Source organism: Lonchura striata, chromosome 4 (assembly GCF_050655825.1).
Source record: "Lonchura striata isolate lonStrDom1 chromosome 4, ASM5065582v1, whole genome shotgun sequence".
Lineage (NCBI taxonomy): Eukaryota > Metazoa > Chordata > Aves > Passeriformes > Estrildidae > Lonchura > Lonchura striata.
Window position 1 is genome coordinate 45,605,722 of NC_140706.1, and position 17,811 is coordinate 45,623,532.

Genomic DNA, 17,811 nt, shown 5'->3' on the forward strand with positions numbered 1-17,811 from the left:
ACTTTCCTACTGCCTTTTGTTTCTTCTCCCCCAACCCCTTTGTTGCCTTTTAAGCTTACTGAAAATAATGAACTCTCCTGACCTTCAACCTTTCTAATGTCTCTGCTTATTTCTGTGAGTTAGTTTTGGCTGTTAGGTTATGTTATAATGTTCCAGCAGAGATATTCTTTTTGTGATGACAGTAAATAAGATACACACAGACTTTTCTGTTTATTTTTTCAGCTGTTCATTTATAGTAAATTTTAATAAAAACTGTGAAACAATTTTGTTCCATGGGGGAGGCTTGACACAAAAGTAGAACAATAATGTGCCAAAAATGCCTTGTTATGATCTTTCAGATGGGTACTGTCACTAGGAGGGGTCTGCACTTCAGTCAGTACGAACATGATAAAGTAGGAACAGTACAGCTGCAAACTCCCTTTGGATAATGCTACAAAACATATGGAAAACGTTTCCTGACTTATGAAAAATAATACTGGGCAGAATATAGCAAAGGGACTGGGTCAAAAGGTTGCATAAAGCGTCAGTGCAAACCTTAAGTGCAATCTTGTAGTCATAAATTCCCTACTAATGAAATGTATATGCAATTCTTACAGCCCCTCTGTGTTTGAAAAATCTATAGTGTTAATAAAGTGACATAGTTAGAAATCTATACAGGACCTTATTTATTCATTATTTATTTTAAGAGATGGCCCTGAATCTAAACATTCCCTTTGGGAAAGTTTGGTTTGTGATTTAGGTTCAAAACCATACTTTTCTGGCTGGGACCCACTCCTAATTCTGCTTGGTTTACACACCAATGTGCTACCTTGTTTAATTCATCTTGCACAAAGCTGGACATCGAGCTGGCAGCCCTGCAAGCTGGGCCACCAGCCAGGCCCCTTCTTCCTGTGAACAGGGGCTGGAGCCATTGCATCCCTGTCTGGAGCTGTCTGAATGCCCAGGAGAGGTCTCTGCCTTCCCCACCTGCTCAAGAGTAGTACTGGGAAAGGGTTTAGGGTGGTGTGAGGTTCCCTGTGCTCTTTCTCCCTTGGCTCTGACGGAGGGAAAGCCTAGGCTCAGATGGAGTTTAATAGAATGTTGGCTCCCCCACTGCAGCTGCTACTGGCTCTATCCTACAGAGGTGTCTGGGGTTTCCACCCTCTCCAAAGGGGTCAAGTGGAACCAAAACAGAAAATCACCTTGCAGATGCAGAGGAGCACACAAGTGCCTGGACCAGAGGGTGTGACTCCCGGACAAAAAAATTAAAATAGCAGAGGCTGGGAGGAGCCAAGCAGCAGGAGCCCAATCACATGCTCGGTGAGCCCAACCCAAATCTCCTGGGTGGCTGCGCAGCCCCCACCTCTGCCACTATCTACAGGATCCATCCCCTCAACACTCACCAGCAAAATAGTGAGAAAACAGGTCTGTGTGAGGCATGGCAGGAAATGCTTCTGAAGTCAAAAAGAACCCATTTCAAGCTGCAGAAGGACTAGCCCTTTTTAATGATTATGATTGAGTATCTCTTACTTGGGGTAAGTGCCATGAGGCATGGGATGTAAGCGCTTCTCTGTACTCTAAATTGATTCTTGTCATTTTTTCTGTGGTTTTTACTTGTTTTATAATTGCTCACTTGATCCTACAAAAAATAAAGTAGCGCAATCAATGAAATAAGTAGACCATGGGAGCAATGAATATCCACGTGATTAAGGGTTTCAAGCTTAGGTCCTAAATAACCATAACTGCCACTCTACTATCTACAGAGTTAGAGAAGAGAGAAAGGTGAAGAGAGTTGTTGTTATTGTGAATTTATGACAAGAAGTTTGTCAAGAAGCTTGTCCTTACACAGGAGCAACTATACTCATCCTTTCAGGTAGCAATAATTAAATTCCAATAACTTAATTAAAAAAATAAAATGCTGGTGGGTAAGTAAATGTCCACAGAATGAAGATTCACAAAAAAGGTCAACTTTTGCCCAGAGAGCACAAGTTTTTGGGACAAATGCTGGAGTAGGAAGACAACTCCAAACAGACAACTGAAACTGATCATAAAAGGGTTTTAAAATCATGGGGATTTAGGGTTAAAAGGAAAAATAAGTTTAGTAGGCCCTGGAAAAATAAACACCCTAAGGACATGAAGAACTTGTACTTGCTAGAACTGCACCTGTGTACCTAGTACAGGATAAATTATATAATTGTTAGATGTGATGATTGTTTAGTAATTAAATATAATTATTTAATCATAAGAGTACTCATGAGAAACTGTGGTCAGGGACCTAAGAAAGATCACAAGAAACTCATGTCAATGTATACAATAGAACAATATAATTATAATAATTAATATGTAAGTTATATGATGATAGAATATAAAATACATTCAGCTCGAAAGCCATGTCGGACTCAGATTTGGATCTGGACCCCTGATTCCCAGAGCTCTTAATAAAAGCACCTGCATATAATCATATCCTGTAATTATGTGTGTTCTGGAATGCTAACAAAACTTCCAGTCTCAGACTTCTGCTCTGGATTATCCTCTGTGAACAGCAGAGGTACTAGGATTAATATATTATTGAGGCTGTTTGTTTTACACACATGACAACATGCTGTCAGGGTCCTGATATGCAGTTGTCTAGGTAAGAGACAGTGAGGAATAGTGCATTATATAGATGATGTGCTGTTTAAAAATAATGCTAAGGGGTCACTTTAAATTGCCCACACCCACCTCTTGTTACTTATGGGCACATTCTTCCTAGTCTTATTTCAATTTATCAAATTTATTGTAAGTGCCCTGTGGATGTGTGGAAAAGAAGTATGACAAAGAAAGAAAGGGAGATTGGATATTATCCTCTCAGTCAATTTTTTCAGGGTGATGATTAACAAAAGAAAAAAAAATGCATTTTCCCTTAAAGGAAAAAAATAATATTTTTCCCTTTTTCATAATTCACTGTTAAAAACATTCCTTCTTTACAGCTTTATAAATATGGCCCTTAATGAAGAATACTTTTTGCTGAAACTGGAAAAATGCAGTAATGTTAAGTTTTAAGATAAGTTATTAGCAAAATTAACCAAAGCTCCAGGAAGGCTTGTAGCAAAAGGACAATGAAATGAAGTGAGGTAATTTGCCTGGAAAAGGGTAAGAAACACCACTTTCTTTGCTTATTTGGTGGCCTTTTAATCTGATGGACTGTCTTGTCTAAAAAGACAAGGAAATTAGGTGAGTTTCACTTGAATTTCTAATTTCACATGCTCAGATGCAGAAGCCTCTACCTATCTGTGCCAGCTGTGGGGACAGCGTAGCCAACATAGCTCTGGAACAGAAAGTGTCAGGGCCACTCACCTTCCTCCAGAGAGATCACTTCTCCACAGCACTTGAATAACCAGTTAGTTCACAAGCCTGTGGCAGAAAAAGAAATAAAAAATCCTCTCAGAGAATGAGATGCTAAATGAAAATATTGTAAACAAATTTGGCCAACATGCTAAGGACAGGCTCAGAATAATTTCTTATTGCTAAAACAGACATGGAAACAAAAAGGGTAAGTTCATTAACATTTTCATAAATACTTCATAGAACCATAGAATGGCTTGGGTTGAAAGGGACTTTAAAGATCAGCTTGTTCCAACCCCCCTGCCATAGCCAGGGACACCTACCAGCAGGTCAAGTTGTTCAAAGCCCCATCCAGCCTGGCCTTGACCACTTCCAGGGATGGGGTATTCACAGCTTCTCTCTGCAACATGTTCCAGTGTCTCACTACCCTCACCGGGAAGAATTTCTTCCTAACATCTAATTTAAATCTCTTATATTTTAAGTTAAAATTCTTTCCCCTTTGTGTCCTACCACAACCTTTCCTAGTAAAAATTCATTGTCTGTCTATTTTATAAGATCCCATTAAGTACTAAAAGGGCTTATTTGCATAATCCTTGCAGACAAAAATGCAGCAGAGGAGCACATCAGACAATCACACCACTTGTTCATGTGGCTGTGGCCGTATGGACACGCCCTGTGACACACTAAGGGCTCTTGACCATCATGAAATGGAAGGGTCTCTCCAAGAGCAGCTGGTGAAGGACGGAAGCAGAGTGCATGGAATATGGCCACTCTTAGTCGCCGAGCAGCTGTTAGTCTGTTTTCAACACTGATGTGGCACGTGCTGGATGTAATGACAGCCTACTCAGTGATACCTGGGCTCCAGAATATTTGGAAAAGGACCAGCTGCTCACTCCAGCACCCAAGTCCTTTGAGTCAGCTCACTTCTGTTAGGAATATGACCCTCACTGCAAGTTATTTGATCTGATTGGCATGCAGGTGCAAGACGGACACAATGGCAATTGTTTAGCCATTGCTAGGAAATTTTAAGAATCCTAGAAAATCTTCCAGAAGAAACCAGGTGTGTTAAGATACTAGTAGGAAGAATAAATTGTCTTTGTTTCAGCAGGGAAACAAGTGGATAAGATAATCTTTGTCACTTAAGGGTGGATTTATGGACATCTTATGTTCATAAACCAGGATGCTGAAATCCTGTGCCATATTGATATGAGAAATAAATAAGGCATTGTGTCTCAATTTCAAATCCAAGAGCTCCATATCACACAGGAGAATCAGACCTTAGGCATGTCAAAATAGAAGATAAGGAAGTAAAGAGCAGGAAGCAAAGAGAGGGTGCATATTATACTACTCTAAGAGAGGGGGATACTCTCTTTGCCATCTCTGCTGGACCACACTAAAATCTGAATGCAACTAAAAAGCCCATGTAGGAACAATATCTATTAGCTTAATTTTTTTTCCTACATACTATTTCCAGACTTTCAAAAACCAGGACAGTATGAAGCAGCAGGCCTGCTGCTATGTTGGCATGCTCTCTGCAAGACCTCTTGACCTGGCATAAAGGCAAAGGACAATAACTGGGAAGCTGATTTCATCAGATAGCCTGGGACCAGAACATGGATAACCAAAATCAACAAATTTCAGCAGTAAAGCTGCAGGTGAAGTGTTGACCATATGTCTCTAAGGGGCAAAGGTATTCCCTGCTGTTCAAGGACTCGGGCGACTAACACCTTACCTCACTTTCTTTTCCCCCAGTTATTTCCAGTCCTTTATTTCTCCAGATAGTGATTTCATGGCTAACATGGAATATATTAATTAGATTCTTGCAGCCTGTAGTTCAGTTAAGGAAGCAGAGAAAACCAGAGGCAGCAGCTGTTAGAAGTCAAGCTTATTTTCCTTAATATCCTAAGAGCAGACTGGCTCTTACCGGGGCAGCAGCATGGTCTCCTACAGTTACAGAGCGCTTGGAGAGCACCGGAGTTCAAAAGCATTCTGCAAGGTCCTGGTGTTAGGGTGAGGATATTTGAGTCCTTGACTCCAGTCTTTATCCTTTTACAGGACCAAGGATTTCAAAGCTTCCAATAGCAATTAAAAATAGCAACTAAAAGCATTCTTTAGGTGTTTCATGTTGTCCTTTTTCTTTGTCTGTTATACACCTGCCATGGAAAATTTTGGATATGAAAGTGCAGCAAGTTTTGACAAATGATTTCTTGTTTGATTAGCGTTATGTATGGTTGACATACAATATAAGATGGAAGTCAACAGATTGCTCATGGGATGTCCTCAGACTGCTTGTAACTGCCTGCTCTTTGTCTTGCGAGTTCGTATCTGAAAGCTCTCAGATTACAGATCCCAGAACAACGCTTGCATTTCAAATATAGGTGTGTATTCCTCTTTGACATCTGTCCTTATTGTGCTAAATCATAAGGTATTCCTCTTCTATTTAAAACGATTCCAAGAGCTTATGACAAAAATAATTTTTAAAATTGTACAGTAGAAGCTGGATGTATTTTCATTTTCACAAAAAATTGTTATTGTGAATCATATATAAGTTATACCTTAATTTGCAGATCAGAGTCCTACTCCACTCTTTTTGTACTCGTAGAAATTTTATAAATATATAAACACACACATTATATATATTTTTTTATAACTATAAAATGGTGATTTTGTCATCCATACACTCTTCAAAAAGCAATGTGGGGAGGGATGCCAGTCTCTTAGTGCTTCTGCATTATGATCTACTGACCCTGAAAATAGGGTCAGAAGGAGGTCTCACTGCTAACTGGAAAACTAATCAATATAATTCTACCAAAGGGCTAGTATACACCAAGTAATATAGTCCCCTCCCCCTCTGCAAAAGTCTGTGCCTCATTGTAGAGAATATAAACATCATGTTTTGATGCTCATGGAAAATAAAAAAATACCAAGCAAAACTAAAGGCTTATGATTTGTGAGGCTGGGGATATCACCAAGTCATATTGTGGTTCTCAAATGTTAGTTCTGAGCAGTTTGATTGGTTCTGTTCTATAGTTTGGGCTTCATTCATTACTAAGAAATGTAGAATTATGCCTCCTTTTCTTCTACACTTAAAAAGTAGAGAAAAATATCAACTGATGAGGAAAAGATTATTTTCTTCCTCTGTCCCTTCCCTCTCCCCTGCTGCCCCCCAATATTGCAGTTACACAGTGAGAAAAATAAGCTGATCTTATGCTATGTTAAGAGTCATACTCACAGGGCCTGTGCAGCCTGCAGGGATGCCATCATACAGCAGGGCTGCATTTGATTCCGATCAGGTACTTTTACTGAGAAAGAGAGCAAGACAAAGGGTAAAAGGTCACTGGTGACTAATTTTCTGAAAACCAGCGGCTTGTGTAAGTAATAGAACATTTATTGTATTTCTCTGTCATCCCAGCAATGAGCTAGAAAATCCATAAGAATTCCCAGCACTAGCCTTTATTAAAGTATAGCCCTGGATTAGTTTAATGTCCAATTTAAAGTCACTGCCCTCACCTACTTTACTTACTTTTCTTAAATAGAGCTATTTTCCCCCAGTAATCTCCCAATGTAAGTTGCCAAGAATATTTTTTCCTTTAATAAGAAGTAGGGTTTCATTTATTTTGTGTATGTATGTGTGTATGTGTATGTTGAGGAAAGAGGACTGGAGTGCAGCATTCTTCCTACTTTATTTTCCCCACACTGAAATATTAAAGCATAATAAGAACAGGGCAAATACTGCAAAATCCAAGCACAGCCTTCCAAAAAGCAACAGCACAGGAGGTATTAACGCCTTTTACAATGTTTGCACCCTTTCCTTTTGCTCTGTGCAAACATTCATACTGTTTCAAAATATGATTTTTCTGAAAGGAAGTTCACAAAGCTCACCTTTGTTGCAGATGAGACAGAAATTGTTAACGTAAATTCCTCAGGTCCATACCTAAGCTACAGGTCTAAGACTAATCAGCTTGAAAAGAAAGAAAAAATGCCCCTCTCCAACAGGAATCAGAAAAGTGCTTGTGATCACTGCACTCCTTGTCTGTAATGATTTGACTGAAGAGCCCGAGTGGCTTGATAGAGCTGGAGATGGCAGTCAGTGTTTTCAGTCCATTTACTTGAGAGCTATAAACACTGTTATTGGACCTCCAGTGAGATTCTTTATATATTAGCCTTACAGAATGTCCCCTAGACTAAAACAATGAAACATAGATGCTATTCTGTGTTGGGTGAGTGCTCACCTTAGAGGGTTTTGCTCAGATTGCACTACATATATGCCTAGATGACCTTCCTGATGCATCACCTGAATCACACGTACCCTGCAGAATGTACTCCTCTAGCATGGTATCCAGGTGAGTACACCTCAGCACGTGCTGCCTGTTCAGTACAGGCCACCCAACCCCTTGGAAACAAGCCCAAATCCCTCTTGTGCCTCTAGCAGTGACTGCTCTGTGAGCAATCCTCAGCTGCTTGGTGAGAGCTGCTGCACGGAGAAAAGCTTCTCCCATATCAAACCTACTGTGGGTCTGGAAATGCCTCTCCTTCCACTGGCAACACTGCCAGTTTTGATTTGCCTGTGTGCTCCAGAACCTTGAAGGGAAGTGGAAGGCAAGAGCCTACCTGAGTACTCCTGGCTCTCCAGGCTGCACTCCTGTTTTAGGCTTAGGCAGTTTTCTTCATCCATGGCCAAGCTCTGGTTTTTGGTCTTTTCTGCTATGTAGAGGCCAGTCTATAGCAGTTTTCATGTACCTGATAAAAAAAAAAAAAAAAGGGAAAATTTTCTTCAGATAATTTAAATTCCTGGTCCAAATTCCCTGGCATGACCAGCTCATGATTCATGCTTATGATATCACAGCCATTTATCACAGGAGGAGAAGACAAGACTCTAATATTAAAATTTTACCATATGGACAAAGTAAATCAGATAGTATTAATGTTTTACATTTATTAACTATAACAACTGTACACTTTGAAATATATAATAAGCATTATATTCTAAGTTCACAGATTCTGAATTCCATGGTTTCTTTTTTTAGGCAGCAAGCCACTGAAATTGCACTTCCATACTAGCCAATTACATGATGGATATATGATTGCATATGCTTTAAATCAACATGGGCAATACTTTTAAAAATAAAATTCACAGCTCTTTAACTACTAATTTCTGTCATTTGTTTACTTATAGGGAAAAATGTGTTTGAACCTTGTTAATGCTAAAAATACCACAAGAGATCTAACATAGAGAGAGGCATACAACTGCATAGTCAATATGATGCCAACAATACTGCTGTGCCCTAGAGTGGTTCTCAACTAAACAAAAGATGCAGGAACAGCAGAAATTTTTAAATTATAGTAAATTATCAATTTTCAGAAGTGCCACAGCATAGAAACTACTTTTATTTTTACCAGAGGAAATCCCACCAGATAACACACAATTAAAGAGATAATCCACTCTAGCACCAGCAGAATCCAATTGTTTGTTTGGGGCAAGACTTAGAGAAATTAAACCTTCCAATGTGGTTATTTCAGAAAGCAAGAAAATTTTGTTCCTGCCTATGTCTGACACTGTATACAGATCACAAAATACAATTACTTTGCACCTAATTTTGATCATGGAAACTTCCAGTTCAAGAGACAGTGCAGTAGTTACTTTCTGTCCTACCCCCTTCAAATCCGTGCTGCTCAAAGAACAGGCAAGGTGGAGAATGTGTCCAGGTGCTAAATGGAAGTAAAATTTACAGAGGCCGAACCCCAGGAGACCTTACCAGCTGGTTACAATTACTAGGGTTCAAAACCTGAGTTAAAAGAAATAAGATGGTAGATGGAACTGCACAGGAGGCAACAATAAACTAATATGGTTTTGAAAGGAGACAGAAAACTAAGTAGAAATGGGAGTATTCGAGTACTGGATATAATCTGGGGCATATTAAGTGGAAGAAATAAATCAAGCAATAGCTCTGAGCACATGGTATAGAGCTATGTTTTTCTTTAAAATTTGTGAAATGATAGCAATTTTTTGACAGAGTTTTTAAGAATCAGCTGGACACATATTGGAGATGAAGAGGTAAATCTGCAAACCTACACCACTGAAAATCTGGAAAGCCTGACAACAACATAAGGGCTGAGTTTAAGCAACTTCAGACTGACACAATACATCTAGAGATTACTAAGGCATTAGGTATGACAGTTCCAGTTAAATGTTAAATGGAAACAAACAGTACTTTTTCATGGAAAATGTGTTGGTGAAAAATGACAAATAATGTTAAAAAAATTAAATAGGTAGGAAGATAGCATCTGCAAAAAATCATGTTTTAAATATGCCCAAGTGTGAACAGTGTGTAGAGTACCAGTTGAGTTTCTATGAAATTAGAGAAAAAAACAAGCACACAATTAAAGCTAAGAAGGGAAAACACCCTTTAGTACATCATAGCATTGTGATGGACAATGGCTTTATTCACAGAGCTTGTACTTCATTTTTATGCTTCCAGCCAAGTAAAGCAACTTGCAAGATCTTAAAAAATAAAACTAAAATCCTGAGCCTATTAAACTACTAACACAGCAAAACAGTGATGTCATGGGATGGGGAAGACTGGAAAAAAGGTGCATTTTTCAATGTAAATATTTTGCATTTGAAAATGTTGAAACATTTTTTTAATCATGTAAAGAGAGTTCTTTATTAAATTTTTGATCAAAGCATGTAGAAGAAAGAGCTAATAATTTAAGAGCTCGGGCATGACTTTTGGGAAGGTATTAACCCAAATTTCTCTCTGCTGGTGAAGAACAGTGGATAAATAATTCTTTGACTAGAAAAGATAGACTGATCATATAATCTAGTGATTTGGGCACTTATCTGGAATGGGACAAAGAAGACTTGATCCCATATCTCATACAACCCATTTATCTCCAAGGAGTTCTTTAGCCACTAAATTATTGATTTTACTGAATTAACCTGCACATATTGAATTAACCTTACACGTATATTCATTTGCTGTCTTAAGCCCCTGCCATCATACCCACAAACAGGATATTTTTTAAAGTTTCCATTTTTTTTTGTGAGGAAAAATATATCCAATTTGGTTCAAAATAACATAAAAACTTTTAAATGAAAGTAGAAACATTACAGGAATAGACAGGAGTTATTATGCATGGATTTTTTTTCTCAAGTTTTTATAGAAGCAAGAGGTCACCAAGAAGATCATGAGGCCCCTTATGGCTGATGACAAGACTAATTTGTTGACAGAAGATTTAGCATTACTTAAGAATTATATGAATTCTTTTTATCAAAGGGAAAAATGGCTGATAGATACCAGAAACAGATTTATTTCCCTAAGGAGGAAGAAGAAATACTAAAGGAAATCAATATCAGATCAGAACAGGTGATTGAGAAATTTGAATGTTCTAGTTGCAGGGAAAAAAAAGAAGTTTTCTAGGGTGCTTTTTTTTTTTCTTTCAAAAAGGCTATGAATGTGGTATAAATATTTATCATTTGAAAAATGGAGAATCACGACCAAAGAAAGTCAGAAAGAGTCAAACTAATTGGTTTACATCAGAAGGTTTTCCAGATAAATGATTTTTCAAAACTGTTTGTTAAGACAAACTTGATAGGAGAGTACATTTTTCACTTTTTCATTCAGTTCATCCTATTTTAAAGAAAATAAACCAGGATGTGAAGGTGGGAGGTTTTCACAGTAAAAAAGTTCTTGGTCTTGGCTTGTGATCTACCAAACACCAGACATTGTTAGCTAAGGAAGAAGCAGGAAAAATCCTCACCTCTGATAGCAGAGGTATTCTTATCCTCAGAGCTGATTTGTGGGGTTTTGCTGCATTTGGAAAACAAGCTCATATATTTTAAGAATTTTCCTGCTTGAGTTCCTTCCTTTTAACAATGTCTTTCAAAGTAATCACAGACTCTGTGTACACAGAGCAGGGGGGAGGCAGATATTATTGCAGAAAACACAGAAGAAAAATAAGCTTCTTAAACTTCTTCTGAAGTAACCACTAAGGTTAAGTATATTTGTCCTCCAAAAAAGTGGAGCATGACTGGTAGCTCTGCCAGTTATGTCTGGTTACAGCAGGACAGGACTGCCTGAAAAGGGCTAAGCATTTCAAAACCACCACTGTTTAATGTGCCTCTTCTTATGAGTATTCAGTGTAAGATAAATTGGTCACAAGTTTTGAGCACTCACATCCTACAATAATTCCTCAGAGCTCAATATTACTTAGAGAGAGCCACCAGAAGCTGCCCTTTAAAAAGATGACATTTTGATATAGTTTTTGACAAGGAAGCTGGACCCAAGATGGATGACCAGTCACGAGTTTTTACACTTTTATAAGTTTTGGTTCATTTACATATTGGGGTCAATTATCAAATTACATCTTCAGGTTATGAAGTCCCATTGCCCCGGTTTGCTCTCTTCAATTCGTTGTTTGTACTTTTTGGGCCCAAAGCTGCAATGATGTCCTTGATTCTCAGGCTGGAAAAGGATTGTTTTGTCTAACTAAGCTGTGAAGAAAACTTACTAACACCTTATATGAGGTTGAGAGTTACACACTAAGGCAGTACAAAATCTGAAAAATAAGAAAGCTAAAACTTAAGACATGATTATCATAGCCTAGGAAATACCCACAGACTTGAGTAAAGAGGCACTTGAGCATTGGTTGTTCCTGGGCTGCAGACAACCGTCTTGTGATGGTGCTGCTCCAATTACCTAGACTAAGGGATCAGCTGGAACATGGAGTGGATCTTTTCCTCTCCACCTATTCACTTTCCATGGAAACAAGGGAGGGATAGTCATCTGAGCCTTGTCTAAGCAGGGAGGTGGAGGCTGGTCAGGGGGCACATCTGGAATGAGATGTCCCTCAGAGGTCCCAGGGTACAGCCTCAGAAAGAGGCAGTGTCGAAGAGGAAATGCCAGAGCACATCGATCAGACAAAGTACAGCTTTGTTTCCTGATGCATGCTGCTTTGTAGATTTATAACTTCACAAACAATCCTAATAAAAACAGGAATTATTTCTACACTGAGCAGTTCCCCAGCACAAATAAGAAAATGGGAGTCAAGATTAGTTACCTAATACCAGCTGGTGTTTCTTCAGTCATTTGGGGAAAACTGAAGAAGAAATATGTAGCCTTCAAGTACAACTACAATAATCTATGGTCTCATTATAATGAGCTGTCAGAGAAAGATGGAGAGTATCAAGGTGAACTTCTTTAAATGTTTCAAATAAATTTGGCTTTATTGAGCACTGAGCCCTACCTTAAGATTAAGAAAATGAACTGAGGAGTAATAATTGTGGAATATTATAGAAATAGCAATTCACTGAGAGATTAATATATTGTATATAAAGGCACAATTTACCATTTGAAATTTTTGTAGGAGAACAGCAAAAGAGATAATGAAGATTTCAATAAAGCTACAATGAGGTTGAAAATACTTGCCAAGCTTTCAATAAAGCTTCAGCGAGGTTGACTTCTTCAATTTGAGCTCAGAAGGGTTTGAAGGCAGAGAGAAACACCAAGCCTACTGAATCAGAGACACTTGAGAACCAAAGGCACAAGACTGCATATTTAAAGGCAGCTCTGCTTGCAGGCTATAGTGGAAATGGTGTCAGGCAGCCACTCTTCCATCACAACACAAATAATCTTTCCAAGATGCAAAAATTATTTAAGGCAGCAGATGAGACCTCAGAGGCCTGTCAGCAGGCCTACCTCTCACACACAGAGATAATGTCTCTATTCATCTCAAGTATGTACTGATACTTAAAAAGAAACCTTCCTCTGACTCCAGCTGCTCCTACTAATTTGAGATTGCATGTTTCTCTGTACTTTTCATGCAGTAACTAAACGACAGTCACACAAATCGTGGATAAATGCTCTCTCATATCAGCTTACTAATTAACAATCAGTGCTGTAAGATTTTCCTCAGCTCGTGATTCATCTTTGATTCCAAGTTGGTTGAAACCCCACAAATAATTTGAGTCTTCATATTTTTTGTCTGTAGAGGTTTTTTGAAGATGGCTACAAGCAAATGACCAGCGCTCACTATTTCTTGTCTATTTCAAACTCCGTAATATTAATATAACAACAATTTGGGCTTTCCATAAAATTGAGAAAAAAAGGAAAAAATTAAACATCTTCTGGGAAAATCCTGCCTGTGAAATAAAATACCAAAACTTCACATGCTCACTAAGAGTATGTACTCCTTGCAGAGGATCCAAGGACACCAGAAGAAGGCGTCCTTGGAAATCCATGGAAAACTAAGAATAACCTGGCTCTCAGATGTTGTGATGAACATTGATGAACTTCCTGATTTGTCTTGGGAGGACTCCTTATCCCCTGTATATAAACACCAAAATGAGACAAGTGTGCTAAGATAGGAAAATTACTTAAAATCTGTTGTTTAATTTGTTAATTTGCTATGCAGTTTATAGATTGCAATAAAGTTGCTCCATCATAATCCCATTGTATACTTTGCTTCCTTCCTACAAAATTCATTAGTATTCATGAATGGCTAAGAGCCACCTCTGACAAGCATTTCCTACACTTTTAATGCTAACATAAGAGTTAATACTGATGGAAACTGGTAGTAGAAGTTCTTGAAACAATGTCCATGTCAAATTTTCTAACCAGAAAGCCATTAATAGCTTTTTAATCTACATTTCTGCTTATTGTCTAAACTGAATTTACCTTCTGTCAGGCTGTAGCTCAACCTTGTTCATAGAGGTTTCAAATTTGAAAAAATAACCAGAAGTATTGCTAGGCACCTGGGTGATGGTGTTCATCAGAGTGGATCAGAATGAGTGGGTGCCTCACTCTAGTAATCTCTTAGATATTTTCCTTTTTTGTTTTCTTAATACACCAAAAATTTCAATGTTGTCATTATTCCTGTCACAGCTTCGTGCTACAATCCCTTGTGATACCTCTTTGCTTGGCTGTCACAGGTGGGTGCAGTAGCACACCAATAGATAACCAGAGCAGATACAGCAGAAACCTGAAACTGGACATAAGGAAGGAGCTCTGAGAGAGCAACCAGCAGCAGGAGGGGATGTCTGTCCATCCTTCCCATAGCTATGTGCCTGCAGCTGCATGCACCAGTTGGAATGATGGTGTGTTCTAGCTCACATTTCTAACAGCCTGCATATATCTGTGGCAAATTATAAAAAGAAAAGGAAAAAAAAAAGAGAAATGCTTGAGTATGAAGACAGTTAACTATTTAATAATCTTACGAGGACCATAAATAATATCTAGTTTTGCTTCTGGAATATTGTTTTGAATCTGACCTTCAGTCCGTCTGTCTACAACACTTTGTTTTCTTCCACTGCTAGACCAAGTTGGCCCTGTACTTCTGGGTCAGGGAACTAAAAGCATGGACTGCAGATATTCCTGGCAGCTCTTTCCAGCAGGACACCTTTAGAGAGTCCAGAAGACATGCAAAGAGCCTACTTGAGGTTCAGTGTACTGCCAGGTGCTGAGCCTGGGAAAGAGTTGGCTCAGCTGGAATGGGGCTTCCTCTCATGGGACAGACATTTGAAAGACACTTTCACACAAACACAGCTGTTCCTTTCAAGCAGCTCAAATCCAAAAACTCCATCTTTCACCTTCAAGTGATACCTTGTCCACTTGTCCAAAATGATGAATGGGTCTGTGGATAATACACCCAGTTCTCTTGAGTTTCTGGCATCGCCACAAAAGACACAGGATTGCTTTTGTTAGTTAACTCTTTTTCATGATGCTCACTTCCTCAAGGTGCCACTCAGCTGTTAACATTGTGTACAGCTACATTTTGTGGTAGGAGAGCTTTCTAGTTTTCAATGTTCCATATATACCGTTGGGAAACAACAGTAAAGAAGGTATTTACAAGGTATGTGTCTCATAACAGCTTTCAGAAAATGCACCACTGAATTCATGCCTTGCTATGCTTTGCCATGCTCAGACTGAGGAGCAGAAGAGGCTCATTACAACAGAAAGATTTGTGGGCTTTTAGGGCAGCCATTCTTCCTCTCCCTTCCTGTAAGATGACGGTCACACTGGCTGTCCTGTTTTGTAAGACTTTTTGAGAGAAATAGGTAAGGGAGGCATTGGGAAAGAGGTATATTTTCATTTTAAGTGGCACACTATGAAATAAGTCCAGTGCTTGAGCAAGCAGGAGGAGTTGGGTTTATTTTCCTTCCTTCCCCACTTCACTGCTGCCAACTGAAACAAAAGCAAGAGAAGGGGGAAGGTTAAATGCTGAGAAAGTTTGCACACACCCAATTTTGGAAAGCATCCATTCCTTGCAACTTCTGCATCACACCCTCAGGATAAACCCTCTTGGCTGGGTATAAACAAGGTGCCCTCTGGAAACCCAGGGTGTGGCTCTGGTGCAGGGATGGCTACAGCCCTGTGGGAGGCACCGGGAGCCAAGTGCTGTGTGTGAAAGCTGGCTCCTGTGACATGAAAGCAAACACCTGCTATTCATATGCTTGACATCAAACATTGATTTCTCAACCTCTCTGCCACCCAAAAACTCTCTTTCCTACACTGAAATAAAACAGTGGTGGAAATCAGGGGCTGCAAAGTGTTTTGTAAAGACTGAAGACCTGTCTTGTCCTTATTTTTTGGATATGAAGCACAGATTTCCTGCTCATCTCCTGCCTTACTAGCAGTATTTTTCCCAGCACAGAAAACTGTGAGGCACTGTGAAGAGCTGTTTTATTTAATCTTTCTTCAACTTAATGCTCTGTTTACTTTTTATTGGTAGTGGGTTTTTTTGTTGTATGTGCTCAGGCCAGAAGAGCATGGCTGCTGAACATGCAATTCCCCCATACACTAAGGGGGATCAGTAGCAGCACTCTCAGTATTAGACCCTGGAGCTTAGTGAGATGATTTTGTTTACAGGGGCACCTTATCCTATGCACCAGAAGAGCAGTGGGAAAACTTGCAGTCCCAAATCCAGTCAGCATGTTTGGTGAAGAGGGGAGCATGCAAACAGCAGTGTGACTCATTTTTCTGGACAGTACAAGCCACATACACTAAACTTGCTCTGTGTTTGTTCTTGCCACAGTCCACAGGCATCACACCCTCTGCTCCCCAGGAGTTTGGTGGGTGCAGTGTTTTCACTACTTTGAAAAATGTGTATACTAGGGACAAAGCGAAAACTACAGCCAGTGGGATCATAAGGAAGCTGGGATGGAGAGCCCAATCACCTTCTGGACGTATGGATGTTACCATGAAAGTCTTCATAACCCTGGGTATCTTCTGGATTTGGCTCAGTCCCTGAGTGAGGGGAAGATTTGGGATGTTCTCCTCTGAAAGGAAATGTTTATCCCCAGTTGAAATACATAAATTACTTTGTAGGTACAAAACCCTCAAGGGTGCATCTCAGATTCATATGATTTTTTTTCATCTGCTTCTCAGATTTGCAATAGCTGATAGGTGTGTAAAATCCCAAGAAGATAGAAACTCCATCGAGAATCCCAATGTGCAGATGCCACAAAGCAAAAATTATCTCTGTTGATATAACCATTAACTCATACTTAGAATTTCCCCCTGCAGATTTAGCTTTTTCTTCTCCCTCACCCCCTGCACCCCTGGCTCCCATATGTTTGTGGAGATTACACCTATTTTTAATTAATTCAGGACAGTTTTGATAACTCTCCTCACAAGAACGTGGAGGATGTGAAGTGCCACGCTTTCTGAAAAATTGACGCGTAACTGCAGCTTCTTAATCCAAAGGCCCTAAAAGAGAAAAATAAAACCAAAATTGAAGTGGTCTGTGAGGCTGATAGAAAGAAACTGCCTCATCTAAATTTTATTTCCTTCCACAAAAATATTTGAAATCTAAATTAATATTTATGCAGAAATACACTTAGAATAAATTAATTTCAAGTTATGAAAATTATGTTCTACTACTTCAGTGAGCAAAATGTAAATAACAAAGCTGAACTCCTTCCATTAAAAATAGAAATACCTATCTTTTACTGGTCTCATTCTGGCTGATTTGGTTCAGAGAGATTAACACATCTTAATGAGCAGGCAGCAACAAATATAGACCTTTCAAACTTTTTCCTTGATTGTTAAGTGAAAGAAGAACATCTTGCCACTATAGCCCAACTATTTTGAAATGTACTGTTGGTAGGCCAGTCCCTGGGTAAGGAGGGGCATTTCAAAATGACACTTGGTAGCTGCTTCTTCAGCCCTTCTCTCATGTCACCACACGGTCCAGCCCTGCGCCCCAGCACAGAGGCAGCCCCGTGAACTCCTGGCCATGGGAGCCAACTCCATCACAAAGGGACTCTCCTGACGATGTGTTTTCACAGCATGGAACCCATTTCACACTGCCCCTCTCCTTCAGGTTTCCATCCCCTTGGGCCTAAGTAACACTCCTGTGGCACTGACTTCAATAAGTAACTTTTTATTGTGTCTAATCATGTGCAAATGTGTTAAAATTGGTAGTTTTTAGCAAACAGTTATGGAACATATTACCGTAAGGCATTTGTTCATGGCGTGACAATGATTGGCTCCATGCCACTTAAATGTT

The 17,811-nt window shown here is 39.2% G+C and overlaps 1 protein-coding gene across 2 annotated transcripts in view; it reads right to left on the reverse strand.

The window, feature by feature from the left end:
- Positions 1-17,811, reverse strand: part of LOC146767617 (uncharacterized) — a 311,220-nt gene that overhangs the window by 12,265 nt on the left and 281,144 nt on the right. Inside the window, exons 21-24 of one of the 2 annotated variants that reach the window (XR_014955154.1) lie at positions 7,915-17,009; positions 6,536-6,605; positions 5,228-5,456; positions 3,316-3,372 (exon numbers count right to left, since the gene is read on the reverse strand). The gene's annotated coding sequence lies outside the window, so the exon portion shown is untranslated. The remainder of the gene's footprint in view (positions 1-3,315; positions 3,373-5,227; positions 5,457-6,535; positions 6,606-7,914; positions 17,010-17,811) is intronic. The other variant, XR_014955155.1, reaches the window with a different exon arrangement.